Source organism: Sapajus apella, unplaced genomic scaffold (assembly GCF_009761245.1).
Source record: "Sapajus apella isolate SASKATOON/1434 unplaced genomic scaffold, GSC_monkey_1.0 scaffold42, whole genome shotgun sequence".
Taxonomy (NCBI): domain Eukaryota; kingdom Metazoa; phylum Chordata; class Mammalia; order Primates; family Cebidae; genus Sapajus; species Sapajus apella.
The window spans coordinates 18,933,666-18,954,378 of NW_022436982.1; the positions used below are offsets into that span (position 1 = coordinate 18,933,666).

General features: G+C 38.1%; 1 protein-coding gene and 1 pseudogene across 6 annotated transcripts in view; both read left to right on the forward strand.

Annotated features, from left to right (window-relative positions):
* The first annotated feature begins 309 nt into the window (after window positions 1-309).
* On the forward strand, window positions 310-1,649 carry LOC116565954 (annotated as a pseudogene).
* Window positions 1,650-8,310: 6,661 nt separating this feature from the next.
* Window positions 8,311-20,713, forward strand: part of ZDHHC21 (zinc finger DHHC-type palmitoyltransferase 21) — a 73,641-nt gene continuing 61,238 nt past the window's right edge. For 3 of the 6 annotated variants that reach the window (XR_004275756.1, XM_032300173.1, XM_032300178.1), the window contains exons 1-4: window positions 8,311-8,444; window positions 11,442-11,489; window positions 15,590-15,722; window positions 18,401-18,477. The gene's annotated coding sequence lies outside the window, so the exon portion shown is untranslated. Of the gene's footprint in view, window positions 8,445-11,441; window positions 11,490-15,589; window positions 15,723-18,370; window positions 18,478-20,713 lie in introns of all 6 variants that reach the window. The other 3 variants (XM_032300175.1, XM_032300177.1, XM_032300176.1) reach the window with 3 other exon arrangements.

A 20,713-nucleotide genomic window follows, 5' to 3' on the forward strand; every position in this document is an offset into this window, starting at 1 on the left:
TCTGTGATTAAAGAGTTAAAATTGTGGCCCAGCTTCATGCTTCAGGGCAGCTGTAAGGAATAGAAATCATGGGAGTTGTAGTGTGATAATTCTGCATGCTCTCTAATATTGTCTTCATAACATAGCATCAGCTGCTGCTGCATAAGGTATAATTTTAATATGCTCTTTTAATATTTACAGTGTGCCTATAAAAGATTTCATGATGACAGCTGGTGGTTCCCGTGGTAATTAATAAATGACAGTACAACTGTGATCAAATAGTTTCAGGAAAGACTCTCTCAGAATGCTGGCTTTCACAAATCCAGGCCTGGGTATGATTTCTGGGTAAACGGTTTTCTAAATCTGAGGTTGTCCCCATTTTATTATTTGCCTATGTGGTTTTGTAGAGTTTTATCTCCAGGATCTTCCCAAACAGCAAAAAGTGGGAAGGGAGCAGATGGTGCAGTTTCTTCCAGCGTGTGTGCTAGGCTACTTGGTCATTACGGAGGCAGTCTTGACTGAAGAGCTTGATGAGGAAGAGCAGCTGGTAAGAAGGCATCACAAAGAGAAGGAGTTGCAAGCCAAAGTTCACAGTATGAAGAATGCGGTTCCCAAGAATGACAAGAAGAGGAAGCAACTCACTGAAGGTGTGGCTAAGTTGGAAAAAGAAATGGAACAGAAACATAGAGAGGAACTGGAGCAATCAAAGCTGACTACTAAGGAGAATAAGATAGATTCTGTTGCTCTTAACATTTCAAATTTGTACTTGAGAATCAGCCACCTTGGATATCAAAAGCACAAAAGAGACGGGGGAAAAAAGCTGCATTGGAAAAAGGTAGCTGAAACTGAAATTGAAACTTATCAGGAGCCAGACATATGGAAAGTGAAAAACTTGCTCAAATATTGGCAGCTAGACAGTTAGAAATTAAACAGATTCCATCTGATGGCCACTGTATGTATAGAGCCATTGGAAATCAGTTGAAAGGATTGTGCTCTGACTGTGGTTGCCTTAAGAAGTCAGACTGCTGAGTATATGTAAAGCCATGTGGAAGACTTTCTGCCATTTTTAACAAACCCTAATACAGGACATATGTATACTCCAGAATAGTTTCAGAAGTACCGTGACGATATTGTAAACACAGCTGCATGGGGAGGTCAGCTTGAGCTAAGAGCTCTGTTTCACGTTTTTCAAACACCAATAGACATAATACAGGCAGATTCTCCTCCCATTATAGTTGGAGAAGAATATTAAAAAAAAAACACTCTGACTTGTATATATGAGACATGTATATGGCTTAGGAGAACATTATAATTCTGTTACATAGCTACTGAAAATTGCAGCTAATTTATACAACGTTGTACAATTATGTTTTAATACGCTGTGCTGAACTATTTCTGTCAAGTGTTGGGTTGTTCTAAATGCTACTGAAAAAAATATCTACCTTAAATCAGTTTTATAGCAAAGCTACTAACAGGTGCTTTTAGAAATATGCCAGAGATAAACTTTAGCCAGTGTCTTCTTAGTGGAATTTAAAAAACTTGTAAGTCCATTGTAGAGAATATCATTCATAGACCAAGATAGTACCCTATTTGCTGATACTTTCATTTATATAGGATCCTGGACATTCTGTTTTGTGTTGGAACAAATTTTCAATGTGTTTAATTCTCCCCTTTCCTCCTGTTACTAAAAACTTTCAAAATAACCATTTCAATGCAATTGTCTTGAAAAGTTTACCCAATATTGTTGGCATTGCAATAATGTAGTATGGTGAAGGCCAAATTGATTAACGCTTATAAAATGAACTAGATTGCAGTAACCATGATATTGATGAGATTAATGCAGTAAACCTTTACTATTAATATATATAGCCCTATCAAAGCATAGCTAAAAACCTTGCCTTCATAATTAAGAATTTTAAAATATTTATTTAGATGGGATTCAGTTGTTTAAAGCGAGACAAATTCAAAGGTAAATATTCTCTGTCAAATTTAAACCTCTAAAGAATTAGAGATTAGTTTTTTATTTGTGTATAACTTTAAAAAGACCTAATAGATTACTGTCTTTTTAATTCATTTATTATTCTTTGGTGTTTTTTAAGCACCAAAGTGCTTTTTTGGTGTTTTTTAACTGGAGTTAGTATCATCATGTCTTAATTTCTCTCATAACTGCACATTTTTATATTTCCTTTTATGTTTTCTACTTTGCTTTCCTTGAAGGAACAAGCATTTTGTGGCCTTTACCTTGTGCAATTTTAGGGAGTAGCAGTGTACAAGGTCCAAGGCCACATTTACTTGAAATTCTTCCTCTTTTTTAATCTGTCTTACAAGATATCTCCCTTTTTGCTTCATTCTTTAGGATTCGAAGAAAACATTTGCTACTTGTTATTTTGTTAGCCTTATTAATGTCACCTTCCCTTTAATTCAAATAGTTGAGAATTTTCATGTTACATATATGAATAAAGCTGAAGGCCACCGTTTGGAAGCTAAGACTTGTATATAGCAGGTTTCTATATGAATAGTTTATTTAGCTCAGATTGCAGGTTACTCACAACAGCATTCTTTTTAAGAGGATATATATATACAAATGTCTTTCATAATTTATGTAAGAAAGTATTATGAAAATGAGACTTTTTTGTTTGATGTATTTTTCCCAAATTAGAGACATAACTAGGAAGATTTAGCATCATTTATAATATTAAAATGTTTGCTCCATGACTACAACTAAATTTATAAGTAAATACTGGGTTTATAATATGAAAAATGGGGTGTCACTCTTTTCACAAACCCAGCAGGTAACAATGTGGGAAGCTGGTAGGGTCATTGATAGCCAGTAAGTACTTCCTGAAGGCTTTCCATTTTAAAAGAGTACAAGCCATTCTGCCTGTCAAACAAAATATATTCTGAAGGATGCCTGTTTTGTAACCCTTGATCTGGAGGGAAAAATCACAAATTAGGGGTCCAGGGCTCTTTTAGATGCATTCTTTAAAGGATCAGATTTAGTTTTGTTGTTATTTTTTTATTCTTGAGATGGAATCTCACTCTGTTGCCCAGGCTGGAGAGCAGTGACATGATCTCAGCTTACTGCAGTCTCCACCTACCAGGTTCAAGTGATTCTCCTGCCTCAGCTTCCCGAGTAGCTGGGACTACAGGCATGTGCCACCACGCCTGGCCAACTTATGCATTTTTTGTAGAGAGAGGGTTTCGGCATGTTGGCTAGGCTGGTCTCAAACTCCTGCCTTGGCCTCCCAAAGTGCTCGGATTACAGGCATGAGCCACCACACCCAGCCACACATAGTTTTAGCTTTGTGCTCTAGTCTTTGTGGAATGATTTAGTTCTGTCAATGGATTGCCAAGTAGTCATAGACAATATGTAATGAATGGACATGGCCATGCAACAATAAAATGTTATTTACATAGGCAGAGTGATAAACATGATAGTATGTTTTTGTTGAAGACTTCGTGAGTGATATTGTGCAAAATGGATGGGGTGGGGACAAGATTGGAGATAGGAAGACTACTGCTGTAGTACAGGTGAAAAATAATGACAACCTGAACTCAGTGCTGTAGGAATACACACTTATGTTCTTGATTATTCCCGCTGGCAGAGATTCCCTGAAGCCATATTGCAACCTTAAACTTGCTTCCCTAGGTCAGCTGTAGAGGCCCACTTTATTTATCTGTTGCAAGAACATTTGTTTCCTTTTTCCTATTTTTTCTATAATAAACTTTCTCAACAAAAATCTCAATCTGTGTCTTTCATGCAAAGAGGTTGGCATCATCAACATTGTCCTACTTTAAATACGTTATTTACATTTTGATAGGGAAGGACTTTTAAAATCATTTTTCTAGACCCATTTTACTTCCTTATTGTCTTGAGACTGTTAGTTCTATTTACTTAAATTAAGCTGTTGTAAATACATTCTACTCAGAAATTTTTTTAGAAAGAACCAGCTTCCCCTGCTTTCTACATCAATCCACATTTCTTCAAAGGATGAGGGATAAGAGTGACCCACTCAAAGCATTATTGCCTCCTCCCCTATTGGAAAAGTCCCTGTGTGAACTTATGATTCTCATTACTTGAAATGGCAGCTACTTTTTTGTGCTATTAACACAGAAAGGGAGAGTCTTTCTTGACTTTGAGTCCTGACAGTGGAAAACTTTCATCATCAAATGGGTGTTAAAACCTAGAGGATTATGCCTGTAGCCTAACAAACTCAGATTTATTGCCTTACAGGAAGAGATGTCACTCCTAGGCAAGAGGGAGGAAGGAGGTGTCTTTTGTAAATTGAACTTCCACTGAAGAATTTTGAAGAGCGTCTAAGGGAAGAAGGAATCCATTTTGGATTGGTTGTTTGAGGTGGGATTAGGAAAAGAGAGATTTAACTAAGATTGGATGCTGTCATGAGGGGATGATGGCTGAGCAATTGGGCATCTCTAGCAATAAACGAAAATAGCCAGCAGTCTAGGGCATCATTGGTAAGAAGTCAGCAATCACCCAAAGAGGGGGTTATTACGGCATTTTATAACTGCTGTATGACTTTGGCAGAAAGTGTTTCCTGTTAATTTTGCAGCTGGCTTTATCTGTGTCTGTACTCCCTGTCTGATTAGTGGCAGGGCTTCTTTTCTCTTTTCAGTCCAAATTGATTCTCACTCTTTTAATCCAAAACAGATTTTAACTCTTTCAGCATCCTGGACTCATAACTCATCAGAAGATTCACTGGGATGCATTTCCCTACTAGCACTTAGCTGAGTGTAAAAATCTCAGGTTCGTTACGATTTAATAGAAACTTCTAGAGCCAACATCAAACAATCCAAAGTTGAGGTCTTTAAAGCAATGTGGCTCACTAACAGGTTCCAATGTAGAATACTTACAACCTTTCCAGATGCCCTGCTACTCTACCTTTTGATAATGCCACTGTCCTCACTAATATAGTCTTTTCCAGCTAGGAGTGGGCCATCACCTTTCACCAAAAGTCTAAGGGCTCTTCACTGGGAATAGCATTGTTTTTGAGGCTTACCATACTTGGAATCTGTTCTACCTTTCCGGCCCTCTCTCTTTCCAGGTATCCTACCTTTGAGCCACACCAGAGGGATTCTTGCACTTTCATTTCTCTATGTTTTTGCTCATACTTTCCATCCTCCTGAAATTTCTTTCCCTCCTTTCCATCAATTAAAATCCTATTCTCACTTGCCTTATACAAGAACCATTCTCCAAGAAGCCATCCTTGAACCATCCTGTTGAAACTAGTAGTTTCTTTATTAGTATTTCCACAGAACATTGCTTGTAACTCTGTTTAGCATTGCTACTGCATTTTTCTCTTAAGTACACAGTGGTTTTTTTTTTTCTTTTAGTTTTCCTTGATATTTGGGGAAAAATGTTTATTTTACCTACTCTCTACATCCTAGGAATATTTCTTAGCCTGAAGTTCCTGGCTTCACTGTGATCCTTCGAAAACAGGAAGATGGGGCAACTTGTGAAACGTCACATATATAAATATGTATGTTCATATATATATGTGTGTGTGTGTGTATACTTTGCTGCAGTCCACAATTGTGTGTGTGCACTTTGCTGTGCTCCACAACTTTCATCAGATGCTTAAAGAGATGTGTAACCCAAAAGAGGTTAAGAACAACTTTTAGAATATTAGATTGTTGTGGCACAGGCACTCTGCCACTCAAACAGATGGGAGAGACAACTATAGGCAACCAAGAAATCATGAGTGTGCGTCAAATGTGGGTGCTTAAGGCATGGTACCCAGCTGGGCAGGTGGAGGACGCCATCCATCCAAAGCTGCCAAGGGCTATTAGCCAGTACTGATTAAACTCTGGACTGCACTGACTTTTGGAAATTGCACTAAAATCCAGATCCTCCCTAGCCACAGCACAGAAGCACAGGAGTTGGCTGTGTTTACCTTCATAAATGCCCTGACTGTGCCTTTGTTAGAAGCTTGGTTGGCAGTGGCAGCAATCCTACTTGTCCTTGTCTACTTTTTCTACTTCCAGATAAATATTTGAATAATCACATTCGGTTTGTCACAGGCCCCATGAAGTAGATTAGAATTCTGGATGGAAAAAATGTGGCACGATCTATACTGTCTTTTCATAATATGCCCAGTAAAGAGAAAATCTCTTCAAAAGATTACCTGATGCCACATCTCCTTCACTCCCTTATTGTTACCCAGGTGTCTGAATATATGGGTTGCAATACAATATAACCAATGCTTAGCATGAATGATAGAACTAGATGACTTGATCTTCAATGTAAAGGATAGGCAGGTCTTTGATTATACTTCTGAAATGCCCAGGCTAAAAAGGTTCATCTTTTCGAGGATGTTTTCTCCTGCCTCTTCTATCCTTCTATTCCCTTCCTTGAAAATTCTCTGTGGAGTTGATTTGGCTGATAAAATACAGGTTAACTTATTTTAAAAAGGGATTGAAAAATCCATACACCTCCAATTGTCATGTGCCTTCATGGACCTGTCAACTAATTCTTATTCTGGCACTTTTGAGATCACTTGTCACAAATTATTCCCTCTCACAGGGCTATCTGAAGAGAAAGAAAAATAATATGCAACTCAAGTAGTTGGATTTGGGTGGCGGGGGCAGATTCCACATTTAATATGCAATCGGGAAGGTGAATTCAGGTGGGGGGATTCCACATTTCCTCTTCCTTCAGAGTGATTCTTTATATGCAATATTTCCTTCTTTTCAAACAAAGTTACAAAACTTCTATTTCAAATGATTTATGAAAAATAAAGGTAATTCTACGAAAAGCAATTGTAACTAGTCTTTCAACCTAGCTACGCATAAATGCGGGGGTGTATTTATTAACCCGAAAGGCAATAAAACCTGTTTATAGGTAAATCAATTCCTACTGCTGGGTTCTTTCGGGGATATTTAGTAATATGGGTCAGTAATTCTAAAACTTGAGTGTGTATTAGGATCACCTAAAAGGCTTGTTAGATCACGGATTGCTGGGCTACACCTAAACAGTTTCTACTACCGTAGATCTGGGGCGGGACCAGAGAATATGGATTTCTCATAAGTTGCCAGGTGATGCTGATGCTGCTGGTCTAGGGATCCCACTTTGATAACCACTAACCAAACTCTTTAAGGTCACAAGGTGTTTGTAATTAGTTGAGAAACCAGCCATAACATGTTTAAAAATCCCTAGCAATACAAGATAATATAAGGTCCCAAACAAGCAACGATGTGTGCTATTTAAGCACAGAGGTGAGAGAACTCTGGGTTGGCAAGATTTCCACTCTCAAATCTGGATAGGGGTAAGATCATCAGAGAGCAGGGCATTCTAGGATGGGGAAATCAACCAAATTAGTTGGAGCTAAGACTGGACAGGTAGGTAGGGATGTGTCTGTGGAGGACTTTTAATCACATCTTATAAGGAGTACAGATTTTATACAACAGGTAATATTTCTTCCACCAACACACTGCCTGCTCCTGTGGCACGTGGGCACAAAGATCTAGCTCCACATTACTGCAAACGGTTTAACCTTCCTCAAACACTGTTCAGCTGGGGTGAGGTGGGAAAGTTAGTAGATCTCTGGTGGTGAAGATACCAGGTTAGACTGCGAGGTGGATTACTTGCATCGCTGAGTCCAAAAGTTGACGGTTTTGCAGGGATGGGAAACTTTTGGAGGTCTCCCAGAATACAAGAAAAGATTGTTTGGGTGTGAATTTAGGTTGAGGACAGGAACAGGAAAAATCCTGGGCTGTGAGGTAACCCCATAGAGGGTCTGAAGTGGACGAGACCATGCACTACAGTGCCGTGCTTTTCCATCTTTACGGTGCACCCCAGGAGTCACCTGGTGACCTTGCTGAAGTGCAGCTACTGATTCCGCAGGCCTGAGACTGTGCATTTCTAAGACTGTGAGTTCCCAGAGGATGCTGATGCTGCAGAGCGCGCTTTGAAGCAAGGTACCATGGGACATCCAGAACGCCAGCGGGGAGAGAGGCCTGCCGGCCACATTCCCTGAAGGAAGGATACTTGCAGTCTTTTCAGCTAAGGCCCCCATCCTGTCTCTCGGGAGAGGGGAGCCGTGAGGATATGGGGACAAAGAGAAGGACGGCTCGAACAGCGCTGGGGAGGGGCACAGGCGCCCTTGCACACCAGGTGCGAGCGCTCAGGCCAGTGCGGTCCGACGGGGCCCGCGGCTCGGGGCCGCGGCGCGATTGCAGGAGTTTCGGCCCTCAGCGGCTGCCATCGCGGCTCCGGGGAGCGCAGGGAGACGGCGACGGCAGCAGACGGTCCCTCCCCGCGCGGGCGCGCGGGCATGCGGACACCCACTCGGCCGGTCCAGGCGCTCAGGCTCCCGGAAGCGGAAGGGGAGCGCGGCCCGGCCTGGGCGGCGGCGCCGGAGGAGGCGGAGGTGGCGCCGCAGGAGGAGGGGAAAGAGCTGCTGGCGGTCGCGAGAGCGGCGGCGGCGAGAGGCGAGCCAGCGGCTACGGTGAGTGTGCGGGCGCGGGGGCGAAACGGCCGCCCCCACCCGCGGCCCCCGCTCCTCTCCGCTCCGCCCCGCCCCGCCGGGCCAGCCCGCCGCTCCTCCGTGCCGGGCCGTCCTCACCTGTCCCTGCACGCCCCACGCACCTGCCCTGCTTGGAACCTGTCTTGGTGCCTCCCCACCCCGGGCCTGGCCTTTCTCAGAGCGTCTTCTACTAGAGCTGGAGCCACCTGCTAAGTGCCCCTCCCTCAACTGGGGGTGGGTAGCTCCTGCTCGAGTCGAGACGAGACGATGTTGGCTAGTTATGATTTTTAAAAAAATCTGTATCCTGAATGACTCGCCTGTAAACTACAGTTTCTCTCTCCGCACCGCCGCCTGGAGACCTGCACTGGGATCCTGGGTTCTCTTGTGTTATTCCAGAGCTTTTCATTCATTCCAGACCTCTGGTGTGAAGCTGCAGACTAGCAGGAGGACAGTTTGCTCCTTTATTGACCTTCTCACTCCTCTCATCTCGATCCAAAGAGGTTTACAGGAAAATGTCTTATGGATAGCAGCAGTTTGCACTTGTTATTATTCACTATTATTCACTGTAATAGATCGCTGGATTTTAATTGCAGAGACCATTTGAAGTTATGGTCTTTTTCAAGCTCTATGTGGGTCACATATTTAAGATCCCTTGAGACTCAGGCAGGATGTCTGTATCACCAGGGCTGAGAGGACATGACCAATTGTTACTTTGAAATACTGTAATATAGCAGTCCCTAAAAGTACAAGAGAAAAAAAAATCAAGGTCATTGTGGGCAGGTTATAAATTATAATGTAAAGTTACAGTCTAAAATAAAGGCGACTAAGGATAATTAAGTGCAAGTTAAAAAGATGTGTTAAATAGGTCCTCAGCCTACTATGCTAATATATGCACTTTAAAAAATTCACTGCTTTCCTTGTGGTAAAAATAATAACACCGTTTGATGACTGTTTAGTATGCGCCATTCCTGGATTAAAAAGCTTTTGGTGTAATATTAAATTTCTTCCAACTCGTCAGATTTTACTTAAAGATAAAATTCTAAGAGATGCTCTATTTTTCCTTAGTTGTGCCATCTCTTAAAAAGGCAAAAAGATATTTGAAGAATTGAGGTGAGAAATCGATTGGAAAGAAACAGCCAAATGAGATTTGGTGTTGTGGAAAGAAAAACTAGATTCTAGTCCCTTTTCTGTCACTATCCAGTTGTGTGGTCGTGGGTAGGGCAGTGACCCATGTTATTTTCTCTGTACCATCAGGGAGTCAGACGAAATTCTTTAAGGCTTATTTTAGCTTTTCCATGCTTACTTGGAAAATATTCTGTTTCTGAATAATATACAACCCTTTAACGTGTTGAAGGTACATTAAAAACATTTATGAAGTGTTTGTAAAATTATATCAAAATATAAGTTAAGACTGGGCGCGGTGGCTTACGCCTGTAATCCCTGCACTTTGGGAGGTGAGGCGGGCAGATCACGAGGTCAGGAGATCGAGACCATCCTGGCCAACATGGTGAAACCTCGTCTCTACTAAAAATACAAAAATTAGCTGAGCCTCATGGTGCGCGCCTGTAGTCCCAGCTACTCGGGAGGCGGAAGCAGGAGAATCATTTGAACCCATGAGGCGGAGGTTGCAGTGAGCCAAGATCGCGCCACCGCACTGTCGCCACTGCACTGTCGCCACTGCACCCCAGCCTGGCGACAGAGCAAGACTCTGTCTCGAAAAAAAAAAAAAAAATATATATATATATATATATATATATATGTTAAAAATCTATAATTCCATAGTTGTTTTGGTGTGGTACTGTTCCAGAATTCATCATTTTCGATGGAAACAATTATATTAGATCCTTTCACACTGTTGAGATTTCTGTTAGCATACTTGAGAAGCTGTAGTTGGAATAGAGCATCATTTAAAGAAAATGATGAGGACTGTGTCACTTTTGCCTATGCGGTGCTTTGTTTAATAAGAGAAATCTAAGCATTTAAAAATGCATACACATAATCATCAGCTTAACAGGTAGTTCTGAGACAAGAATTAATTAATGAATCATAACATTTTTGCTTATTTGCCTACTGCCTCATGTCTTTAATTCGTAATGACCGATTCAGAACTTGTGGAAAAGCGCATGAATAAAATAATGCTGTGATTTAGTGAAGAAACTGCTTGAGAAGTTTAGTAATGTCTCCATGGAGCTTTTTTTTTTTGGAATTGTAATTGAATGTGAGTCAATGAAAACTTTTTTTCAGCATAGAAGGCAACAGAGTGGCACTGTCAAAACTATCCAGCAAAGTAGGTAAGGCAGAGAAGAGGCTGTTTTAATTGCCAAGAGGTTGTTCCCTAAATTTGGTTTTACTTTTATATTAAGGAATGTAACATTTTATGTCGTTTAAGTAAAACATTAGGGCTCAGATTCAACTTTTCAGGTGCACTAGATATAATAGGCCATTTAGCATCTAGTAGAATAATGAGTGCTTAAATAACTTAGTAAAGTGAAAACTATAGGTGAAAGACAAGAATAAATTGAAAAACAGTTGTTTTTATTGTTGAAATAGTGATTTGTTTAAGAATTCTTGATAAATTGAGTCAGACTAGTTTAAAAAGCATATTTTCATAGGCATGTGAATCATTGCTGTGGTCATTGATAGCTCCCTCCCTGAACAAAAATACCTTAGTATGATGGTAGTTTTTGTATTTGTTTTACTTTATAGATCTATCCTGGGCAAAGTTGTGACATTTTGAAGTTTGTCTTCTGCCTTTCGGGCCTCTTTTTCCTCTGTGCTATTTTTCTCACAGTAGATTAACCTTCTTCCCCATTTCAGAGACTCTCTTTACCTATCTGTTGCTCGTTCTACAAAAGGGCAGGTTGGGTAAAATTGGTATTTTTCCATTTACTGATGAATTTCATTTTAATTCTAATGTAAAATGCTCAAGTGTGATGTCAACCAGGCTTCTGATTTTAAGCCTTTTATCTGTAATTACAGAATGAAGAACTTTTCACTTACTGCAGGATTTTCAGCTTCAGCAAGCAGGTGAGGAGAGATTTTTCTTGTGGTGTTAGTGTTCTTAAGTCATATCTGCTTTGGTAAAGCCTGGTGTGAAGGAAATCTAATTTAGTCTCCTATTCCACCCTCCCCCCCACCAATCTCTCTTGGTGCAGTGGGTACTAGAAGGTTAGTAGCAGGCTTCCCTTCCGTCTTGGAAGAACTTACTCGATTCATATCCAGGAAAAACCTGGCCTCTTCATTTCTGGCTTTTACTGTATCTGAAGGTTTTCCCTTGTGCTGATTTTGGAACAAAAGTTACCTGTTGCTGCCTGTCCCTATCCTGCTTTTAATTTTGCCCTTTTAGTCCCTTTTCCAACTCTTACCTCCCTAAATGAAAATTCCCACAGAGACATTGGGTACTGACTGAAATAGTATTTGGTGGTCTTTAATTCATATTGTCCCACATCTCCCAAGTTATTTCTACTTTTTCTTAGAAGATTCTGATGATGTGAGCTCGAGACAGGGAGAATGGAGACTGAGGCTGCAGTGAGTTGTGATTGCAGCACTGCACTCTAGCCTGGACAACATAGTGAGACCCTGTTTCAGACAAACATACACAGAACAAAACCGTGGTGCCCCAGTTATCTACTTTCTCTAAAGTTAAAACAAGTTAATGCAAGTAGGGAAAAATAAATGTAGATGCCTGTATTAGCAGTACTAGTAGCATTAGTACTGCTAATGTAGGATAGTGTTAACAGTATTACTAATAATACTGCAGTGTAGTACTACTAATATAGACATATACATTTATTTTTCACTCATGAGAACAGTACACACAAAAACAAATTTATGAGAAGAGCAACAGCTTATGCTCAGTTTTGCCCACAATGTAATTTAAAGACTTAGTTTACAGAGTAGATTCTTGAAACCATTGATGGTGCAAGTATGTTATGCTTTGACATTTTGTCCATCCACATTTTTACTAAGTCTTCCTGAAAAACTCAGCAGTTGGTTCAGAATTTTCTGCTTGCATTATACATTCTTCATTAGCTTCTGAAATCAAGTACTGATTTTCTTTCACACTTTTTTCCTTTGCTTTTAGTTGAAAGTGATTTAGTTTAGGGGCTGTAGTTCAGTCATTTTATTTTAGATCAAGTCTCTGTTTTTGGTTTTCTGCTTAAGGTAGCCCCTCAGCCAAGATGTAGAAATACAGCTTCCCTATGGTAATATGATATTAGCTGCGGGACAGAAATAGTTGAATTTTTTTTTAAACTGTTACCAGACTTTAACTTTAGAAAAGTAGATAACTGGGTCATTTTTTGTTGTTCTTGTGCTTTTTGTTTGTTTGTTTGAGATAGGATCTCTGTTGCCCAGGCTAGAGTGTAGTGCAGTCACAGCTCACTGCAGCCTTGGTCTCCATCTCCCTGGCTTAAGTGATCCTCCTACCTCAGCCTCCCAAGTAGCTGGGACTACAGGCATGTATCACTACATCCAACTGGTTTTCTGTTTGTTTGTTTTATTTTGTTTTGAGATGAGTCTCACTCTGTTGCCCAGGCTGGAGTGCAGTGGTGCAATCTCGGCTCACTGCAAACTCTGCCTCACGGCTTCAAGTGATTCTTTTGTCTCAGCCTCTGGAGTAGCTAGGATTACAGGCGCCTGCCATCATGCCTGGCTAATTGTTTTGTATTTTTAGTAGAAATGGGGTTTCACCTGGTCTCAAACTCCTGACCTCAGGTGATCCTCCCACCTCAGCCTCCCGCAGTGCTGGGATTACAGGCATGAGCCACTGCACCGAGCGCCTGTTTGTTTGTTTTGTAACTAGAGACGAAGTCTGACTATGTTGTCCAGGGTGATTTGGATTTCCTTAGCTCAAGCAATCCTATCCCCACTCAACCCCCAAAGTGTTATGATTACAGGCATGAGTAGGCCCTGGGGTATTGGTAAATTGTATCATTACTTTAAATGATTGGGACCCAGAAACACTGTTTCATTCTGGAATTTGTAAAACCGGAAGTAAAACTTATGTTTCACTTTCCCTTCCTCCCCTCTCTCCTTGACTCCCCTATAAAGTTAGCATTTTGGTGGTGCTGCTTTGCCAGGCAATTTCTCATTTAAGTGTGACAGCAACTGTATAAGTTGACATTTTTATCTCCATTTTACAGATGGTCAAACTGAAGCTTGAAAAGAAACATAAGTTTGGAAAGTGAATGAGAGACTGCATCATAATTTGAACATTCTCTTTTAACATCTGTAGAAGATTATTTTTTTAATATGTTGATAATGAACATGTGATATTTAAAAAATGAAATTCCTAATTGGTAACGAGAGCCTGATTTTTATGAAGAATTGTTTAACTGCCACACTTGACCAGTTATCAGAGTAGAGTAGAATGATATCGGAAGTCAAAAAGTTTTATAAATATGTTTAAAGGTATACAGCTGTAACTGCTTTCTAAATTCATTTTTAGCTGTAATTAATAAGTTTGAAATTTCATATATTCATCTAATAAGCATTTCCTCTTGACACTATGGAAAAAAAATATTTGGTGTGTTTGAAAGCTTAGCCTGTAAAACACACACACACACACACACACACACACACCATTCCCCTTACAAGTTACCATTTTGGGGGTGCTTACCCCATGTGTCCTTATCATTTCTTACCAGTGTAACAGTCAGCCCACCTAGTTGCATGTAGTCAGTCTTAGTGCTTTATCAATCCACCCAAATCCAGCCCTTAGATTGTGTCTGTTCTTTCTAAAATACAAATTTGATCATGGCATTTTTCTGCCTAAAATCCCTCAGTGGTTTTCCACTGTGTTAAGGTGAAATCCAAACTCATTGGCATGGTTTAACAGTGTTTTTCAATCTGAGGATCTACCCATGGGTCATGAAATCAATTTAGTAGGCTGTCACCAGCATTATACATTTTTATTAAAGTAAAATAAACAGGTTGCAGTGGTACTCAACTGTAGTGCTAGCTACCCAGGAGGCTGAGGCAGGAGGATTGCTTGAGCCCAATGTGCTGTGATTGCACCTGGGATAACCACTGCACTCCAGCCTGGGCAACACAGTGAGACCCAATCAAAAAAAAAAAAAAAAAGTAAACATAGCAACATCAGTGTGTGTCATATATAGTAAGGGTAAATATCACTTCATTAAACTTTTTTAGTTATTCATATATATCTGTATTTACTGGTAATGTTATAAAATATATTACTTAGAGTTGGTTGTGGTCAAAAGGACGAATATCTTACCCTTTCTATATGCAGTGGTTCTTGTTATTTCAATTTACTTAGATTTTTCTCTGCCTACTTTTATGCTTTTGCTTATTCTGTTCTCTTGGTCAGAAGAGCCTCCAGTCTTCATCTAGCTAATTCACAGGCTTTATTGTCTTTAGGAATCTTTTCTGATGGCTATTTACTGTAAGAAATACATTTTGTATTCCATGAACCAATATCTCTATCATATGAGATACAGTCTTGCCACCTTGCCCTCTGTCTTGTCTTACTGGTCTTGTCTATTTGCTAGTCAGTCTCCATTGAAGATGGAGCCTCTCTTTTTCATCTATATCCCATGTGAAAGCATAGTATGTATAGTAGCTAAGAAGTGTTGATTGTATTAATAAAATAATGAGTCAGTATATGTTATATACAACACTTTACAGTATTATTATTTTTTAAAGCTTGAATTGTAGAAATTGACTTTTATGTTTGACTCTCTTGGTTTCATTATAGGAGGATTACTTTGTTAAAACATTTTAAATTAAAACTTCCATATTAAGCTGTTTATCTTTGTTTATGAATTGTGATTAGATATTTCTAGGAGAATCTGTTGTTATTTTGTGATTTGTGGTCAGCGAAGTGTGTGATGAAGCCCAGATACTGGACATATGATGCTTATTTGATTTTGTGGGAAGTGGGTGATTTTAAAAGAGAGATTCTCATATGTAATGGTAATCAAATGCATATTCTGAGGAGATAAGTGGGATATGAAGGCACTTCATATGAATCAAATGGAGTTGAATTATTTCTTCTTATTTCTAAATTTAAGACATTTGTAATTGGCATTTTCACAATTAGAATATTTAGTTGCTTATAATTTGTAATCTTTGTGAGAAATCATTATTTGTTAAACCATTAATAGGTTTTCATGGAGAACTGTTACTGAAGAGAGATCCATTTGGTGCGATATAATTTAAAAAAAGAATGAATCAAGAGAAAATCTCTAAATGCAGGTACCAGAAAAATTACAGCACATCTCAGTGAATTTGCAAGTGGTAAGTTTGCTTTTGATTTTACATGTTAATATATTTTTAAATTATGTGCCATTGTATCCTTGGAGTCTTATGCTTAGAAGCACTTAATTGTCAGTTAGCAAATGTAGTTACTTTATGTGTATTTAAAAGTTTTCATACTAAATTTTTACTAACCCTGTTTTCTTAAATAAGACTTTTTCCATAGAGAAAAATAATCTGTAAATAATATGAGTTTTGTAAACATCTTTCTGATTCTTAAGTCTTATGTGGCTTTACAGTGAGTCCTTCTGCACTTCATTTTTAAAAACATGAATTTTAAAAGCATTTACTATAAGGATAATATATAGTGACAGGGAGGTCTAAATTAAACATTTTGTTTGTAAGTTTAATGTCTCTTAGGCTGTCTTTATTTTTCAGTTAATTGAAAAGAATTTAGAAGTACATGATTGTTGATAAACTTAGAAGATCACACAAATATTTGAAAGCCTTCCTTCTCACTACTTCTTTCTCCCTCAGCCCACTGATAACAGTTTGTCTGATCTGCTTTCTTGTAGCCTTTTTTCTGCACTTTTGCAGAAATTACTTATGCATGTACATTGCATGTTTTTCTAACAAAAATGTAATATAAACTATTTTATAACTTGCTTCCCCCAATACTTAATTTTGAAAAATTTCAAACAGAAATATTGAAAGAATTTGATTGTGTAACATCTGAATACCTGTCACTTAAATTCTTAACTTTTTACCAAATTTCAGCACATACTCATCTATCTTTCTGTCTACTTTGTTATTAATTTTGGGGATTCATTTCAAAGTAAATTGCAGCATCAGTATACTTCCACTCTACATACTTCAGTATACATACTGCTAACTAGAGCTCAATATTGGTTTACAGTTTCTTAAAGGTAAATTTATATACCATGACATGCAACAATCTTAAGTGTACATTTGCTGAGTTTTGACAGATTCATAGATCTTTGTAACTCAGACTCTATTATCAGTAGAAACATATTTATTAGCACCACAGAGACTTCCCTCATGCCTCTTACTAGTCTTCCCTATCCCTGTCTGTCTCCAGAAAAAACTGGTTAAGATCTGTTCCCTCTCCGTGGCTAATGGATTTTGCCTACATCACTTGCTTTATTCATTCAACAGTATGTTGTGGGTAGTTATATGCAGATCTAAATCTGCCTTGTTTTCTGCCTTTAAAACAAATTGCAATAGCTTGGAAATAGTCTGCACTATGGGTGCATTAGAATTTGTTTGATCATTCCCTTTCCTCTACATGGACATTTGGATTGTGCCATATTTTTGATTATAGAAAGTGCTGTATCCTTGTACATCCTTGTATGTATATATACAGTCTCAGAAGTACTTTTATAGGTAATACTTAAAATAAAACTGCTGGGTAAAAGGGTTTTACGTTTTGATACATAATGCCAAATTGCCCTCCCAAGATGATTGTATTAGTTTATATGCTTACCAGTAACATATGAGAGTGTCCTTTTTTTCTGTGCACTCTCAACATTGGATATCATCTTTCTAAGTTTTTCAGTACAATAGATGAAGAATGTCCCTTGTTATTTCACATTTCCTAATCAGTAATGATTAGCCATTGGAATTTTTTCTCTTTGTGAATTGCTTTTTTATATATGTACATTATATGCCTCTTGCTGGTCGTGTGTTGTAATACTTTTTCCAGGAATGCTTTGTCTTTTAAGTTTCCTTCTCATGTGTTTTGGGCTTCAGATGTGTTAATTTTTATATGGACGGACATGGCCGATGGGTCCTCATTGTGAAGACCTTCTTATTCCAAGAATATAAAACCACTTGCTATTCTAATAGTTTTCCTTTTAATGAAATTTAGAAGAAAAAGACAAATCATTGTGAACTGAGATGCCATGAAAAATTTCAAATGGAGAGTGAGATTCAAATTGGCCTTGAAGTCTGAGTCAGATTTAGATGGAGTAAGCAGAATGGTAGGGGCATTTCAGACAGGAGGAACAAGTGATGGAATATGGTTGAACAGAACTAGACCACTTGGGCTGAGGTGAAGAGTCATGTAAAACTGTAAGCGTAGACATACATGTTTGGATGGATTCCTTGGTAATCATTTTGGCTAATTGTTACAATTTTCTAAAATCTACATCTTGATGTTATAGTTTTCTGTCCAATAATAGTTTCCTGTCATTTTCACGTTGACTTGAGTATTCTTCTTGAGGAGAATATGTGGTGAAATATTTACAGTTGCCTGAAAAGGCAAAAAATAGTGGTATTCCATTGGAATAAGTTGAACATTATAAATATTTACTGAGTCTAGTTTATTAGAGTTATATTTGTTTTTAAAGGTTGTGCTGTAGTAATTTACATCATTTAGTCACTGTAGTCAACTATAGTTACCAGATGGCAATCTTAAAAAATGTTGAAGTACCAGCATATCCACTAGTTACTTAATCAGAGTTTTGAGTTATGAGCTCACCATTTAATATACAAATTAGTATGTCAGAATCTCCTGCTAATGAAAGTATTTTATGAATGCTCTCCTTAAGACCGAGTAACAGCACCGTGTTCAGTTTGGTTGTTGCTCACGATGGGTAATAGTTTCTCTTCAGCCATAAGCCACGCCTGGTAGATGTTAATTGAGTGGAGTGATCTTGCAACTCTTCCAGTTATGCATTTGTGGTTTGTCATCTGATTAGGAGCTCTTGGAAGATCACTGTTTTGTGTTCTACAACCCAGTTGAAAGGACTATGTGGCGCTAAGTGTTACCAATCAGGTATTTAAAAAATATATTCATCTTATTTGTTGTTTTATTTTTCTATCCTTTGCTCACTTTTCCTTATAGATGCTTGCTCTTTTAGAGACTGTCATCTCTGTATGTTTACATCCAGGAAGAATGAACATATTTTAAACTATACTTTTCACTATGTAATATATTTTGTTGTGAGAGATCTCTTCTTGTGATAAAGAAAAATTTGTTATTCTCTAGTAGAGGAGAGTGAGAAATCTCTTCTAGCGATAAAGAAAAATTTGTTATTCTCTAGTAGAGGAGAGTGAGAGATTTCTTCTAGTGATAAGGAAAAATTTGTTATTTTCTAGTAGAGGAGAATAAAAATAGAGTTCGAAAATGAGTATTTGATAATTTTGCTACTTGTTTTGCTGGCTCATGTACTTTTCTGTTTCTAATGTTAATAAATTTAGAAATAAGTAATGAAGTTACTCTTGTATACTTAGTGAAATTCATTTTCTGTTTTTAGTCTTGAATAGAACTGAAACATTAAGAGAAAGAAAGGTACATAAAATTAATAATATCGAACATGTTGCGAGACAGAGCACTTGTCATTTCTTTTACCACTTGATCATTGGCAAGACTAAAAAATTAACATTGTCTTAAATATTTCTCTTTTTAGCTATGTAGATAGCTTACCATTTGTATTTGAGATTCCTTTATTAAAATGACTCTTAGTAAATTAAATAGCATACTTTATTCTCTCTTTGTTCATTTTAATGATACCAATCTGTCTTTTGATTTTTAAATTAAAAGATAAATAAATGATACTTTTTTAGTGACCTAGGCACTATTTCTGTTTTAAAATTCATATACAAGTTAGAACATATCTGATTTAAACCATTGGGTGGTATTGCATTTGGGTTCTTGTTTTTGTTTTTTGTTTTTTCCTGCTACTCCAATATTTGCAGGATCTAGGGATGAGAAAACAGAGGTATTCCTTTAAAATTAAGTATTCGTTAATCTCTTTGTTTGTTTGTTTCAGTAGCTTTATAGCTTTGAAGAACATTGGCAGGGCCTCCAAAGGATGGTACACTGAGGCTTTTCAGTTGATGATGAATTATTCTTAGAATGAAGTAGACTGGGATATAGGCTGAAAATCTGGGAGTCACCCTTGACACTTTCCTCTGTAACACCTAATATCTAATCAACCAGAAAGATGCACTGGTTTGAGTCTAACAATTGGTTCTTTCTGCAAACCTAATTTTGGCTTTTGTCGTCTCTTAGCCTAACTGATCTCTGTCTTTAATTTTATCCTTCACACCAGAGCTTCAATAATTTATTCATAGTACACATTTTGTCCTGTTAATCCCCTGCATCAATAGTTTTCCATTGCCAAAGAATTCAGTCTTAGCATTCTAACATGGCATTTTTATGTCCTTCATGGTATAGGCCCATGTTTCTTACCACATACTCTTCACAGAAAGCTTTATGATTTGTGATGGGAGGTTGTAATACCTCCCACAATTTCTACTCTTGTATACCTCCTGCTCTTCCTTCTGTTTGCAGTATTGTTGTCACCTGTTATTGCTTGGATAACTTTTACTAACTTTCTAAGACTGATCTCAGGTTTCACCTCTTAGAGGAGGTCTTAGAATCCTCGTTGAACTAGTCCAATCTTCTGTGCCCTTACTAACATTTTGTCTGCAAATCTGGAACGTACCATATTAAACCTTTTTTCTGATTCTTTTTCCTCTTAGACTGTTCCTTTAAGCAAAGACCATGTCTTCTTCATTGTATCTGCAGTGTCTAGCAAGTGATGGGTATATAGTGGAGGCTCAGTGAATATTTGTTGAACTAAGTACGTTCTACTCATTGTGGTAACATTGAAGTGTTAGTGAAGCACATGGGTCAGTGGTTCCTAGACACCAGTCAGCTGTTACCAGACTCTTGCAGAGCATTTTACAACATTTTATTGTTTTTTGAGCTTTCTGAAGAATCACAATTCAGTAGATGTAGAATGGGGTCTGGGGACATGTATTTTTCAAAAGCTCTCAAGGTGTTTTCGGTTTTCTTACAGGCTAGAGAACAATTGTCCTAGTTTATTATTATACCATTATATTTTATGTAAAAGGTACCCCCTAGACCTTATCCAGCAATTTATTATTGAAGCATTGGAAGTTATATCTACCAAAGTATGGATGTATTTTAAGTCACTTTTTTGGTACCCTGTTTATATAAGATCTTAACTTTTTAAGTGTCTCATTGAGAATTCTGTTGGCAT